This window comes from Belonocnema kinseyi, chromosome 2 (assembly GCF_010883055.1).
Source record: "Belonocnema kinseyi isolate 2016_QV_RU_SX_M_011 chromosome 2, B_treatae_v1, whole genome shotgun sequence".
In the NCBI taxonomy this organism is placed as follows: Eukaryota; Metazoa; Arthropoda; class Insecta; order Hymenoptera; family Cynipidae; genus Belonocnema; species Belonocnema kinseyi.
Window position 1 is genome coordinate 82,493,480 of NC_046658.1, and position 3,141 is coordinate 82,496,620.

Below are 3,141 nucleotides of genomic sequence, written 5' to 3' on the forward strand. Positions count from 1 at the left end.
GTATTTCGACATTTTCAAGAGCGAAAAAAATCACGATGTCATATGAAACTTGAAATGTTTGGTATTGGATATTGTTGACAGATGACAATACGGCAATTAGCATAAATGGTAAGTTCCGACAGTGCCTACAAGTGTGCCTACTGGCCGCTAGATGGCAATACCGGTTTCATATGTATACACCTGGTATATCGAATAAAATTAATCGCAGCAGGGATATTGTCGAATTAACCTATTTTTTACTTTTATTTTCAGGTTATTATGCATATTATCATAAAAATATTTCGAGAGAGATCTTCCGGAAGAAGATATTAAATTTCATTCAATTATCCATAAAAAAATTTTGTTTTACGAGATCTAGCCTTTAAAAATTATATGTTTTTAAACAAATTGTAAGAAACATTATTCCTAGGTATTGCGAAATAGCATATAATAATTGTTATGTTTTTAAATATTGCGTTTCTACTGCAATTTACATTGAAAGTTGTTCCTATATTAATAAAAGTATATAAATTAATATACAAATCCAAAACATTCAATGACTCCTCAAATAAGTGTGTACATACAAATTAATTATCTTTCAAAAGTTGATGCCCTCTATTTTTATGGGTACATTTCGAGAAATATTGAAGCCTTTTACATTTTGAAGTACTTAGATTATTTTAGAAACACATTTTAACGCAAATTGAAGATTGCAATTCGGCGTATGAAAAATAATATATTAAACTTACTTTTTTAATCCAGAAAATTTTGTTTACTAAAAGAGAAGATTTTTTCAACTAAGTAGGCATTTTTGCAAAAAAATGATTACAGTTTTAACCAAATAATTACCTTTTGAAAAAAAGATATAGATCCTAGAAGACAGTTGATTTTGAAATAAAAATGTGTGACAAAGACTTAAATTTTGAACTTACAAAGATAAATTAACAAAAAATAATATTATTCTACCAAAAGAAAAAAATATTCAAGAAAATGGTCAGTTTCATTTTCAACTCACAATAAAGACCAAATTTTGACCAACATAGATAAAACTCAAAAGAATTAGAACATTGGGTTTGAACAAGAAAGGTACTTTTCTACTGATTTGTTACATTTTGAAATTAATAGTTCAAATCTGAACCAAATACTAGAATTTCTACCACATTGTATCTAATCTTGTAATTCTTTTACAATAATTCTTTTAAATTTTATTAAAACATTATGCAATCCCGTGACATTCCGTAAAGGTACATGCAATCTCATATTGTTCCTTTAAATCCCTTACAATTATTTCAATCGCTTAACACTTCATGCAAATATTTCAAATTAGCCTAAAATCTTTCGAATAATTTGAAGATTCTTAAAATCTGTTAAAATTTCTTGAAATATTTATAAATATTCTAAATTTAAAAAACTTCTTTAACGGATTTTGAAGTTTCTCACAATTTTTAAAGTTTCTTTAAATCTTTAAAACGCTTTGGAAGTTCCTAAATTTTTTCGAATAAATTCCTTATAGTCTTTTTAAACATCTTGATTTTTTAATTGTTTTAAGTTTTTAGAAATATCTTGAAATTTTTAAAAATCTTTCTAATATTTAATTTCCTTAAAACCCTTTAATTCTTGAGAAGACATTCCTTTACATTTTTAAAAATATTATAGCATGCCTTGAAGTTACATGAAATCTGATGATATGTGAGGACATTCCTTCAAAGTCCTGAAAATATTTAAAGACCTATGATATCATTTAAAATCATGGGAAATTCATTAAAATACCTCATGGAAAACCTTCAAAATCTCTTAAAATTACTGAAATATTTGGTAATCTGTTAAAATCCATTGAAATCCATTATAAGTAAATGTATCCTTTTATAACTTTCAATATCGTAAAAGATTCCTTGGAGTCTTTTAAAATATTCTCAAAACCTCTGAAATCTCTTGAATATCTTGAAAAGTTAAAAAATATTAAATCCTTCAATTCTTGTGAACAAATTCTTTGCAATTTCTATTAAAATCGTAGAAAATTCTTTTTAAATCCCGTAAAATTACATAAAATCTTATAATATTCCTTGAAATCCCTTTCAATATTTAAATGTTCTCTGAAAATCTTTAAGATCCTGTAAAATTAATTAAAATATCGTAGTGTGAGCTTTCAAAACTGCTAAAAACTTAGGAAACCGTAAAAAGTTCGCTGAAACACATTAAAATTCATAAAAAATACTTCGAGACTTTGACAATCTTGGAAATCTTTGAAAATTCCTTGAAATGTTTTCAAATATTCTAACATTTTTCAAATTCTTTAAAATCTTTTGAAATACCATTTAAGTATTATAATTTTATTTAAGTAATATAAAATACCTTTAAATACCCTTTGTCACATATATTTTTTGCCGCTTCTGTCACACAGGTGGGTCATTTATGTCCGGTTGTTATTTTTTCTATCTTAAAAGCTTTTTAAAAAAATGGAAAAATTTATGTGTATTCCTCGGAGTTCCTACTACATGTTCCAATTGGTTTTAGAATTGAATTTCTAACTTTTTTCAGAATAATAATCTACATATACACAAAAACTTTAAAAATGGAAATTTAGTTAACAGATTCATATATTTGCAATAATAAATATTATGAAACTGCACTTTAGGCTTCTAAAGATCAAATCATGACTTGTAAGAAAAATATAGTCCTATGCCTTCCAGTTCCAAAAAGTACATTTATTTGCACACTTGAAAATGTGGTAAATTTTTGTATTCAATGCATATAATAAATGAATGAAAAATTCACTTTTCATTTAAAAATCAATATTTAGTTATAATAAAATCATCCAAATTTCAGAAGAAACTCAATTGAAAAGTTTAAAAAAAATTATATCAGAGTAAATAATTTAAGCAGCGCAATCTTTACAGAAGTTCGTGCAATGTTTTTCACTCACCGACTTTTCACAGATCGCGCAAGAATAGGACGTTTTTTATTATCCTTAGATGGGCAAATCGCGCAACTTTTTCTCTTTTCTAACTTCGTAACTATACATCTGCAAATGAGGATTCTTTCAAATCGTCGCGAAACACTAACGCGATCACACGGGTGGGTCGTTTAAGGCACAAATTTAATTTTTAATTTTTTTTCCTCAGAAACACAATGATCAACTGAAGCGTCCCTTTGCAATTCAGT

General features: G+C 26.4%; 1 protein-coding gene across 1 annotated transcript in view; it reads right to left on the reverse strand.

The window, feature by feature from the left end:
* LOC117167479 (acetylcholine receptor subunit alpha-like 1) overlaps positions 1-3,141 on the reverse strand; it is a 201,352-nt gene that overhangs the window by 75,049 nt on the left and 123,162 nt on the right. The window lies entirely within an intron of this gene.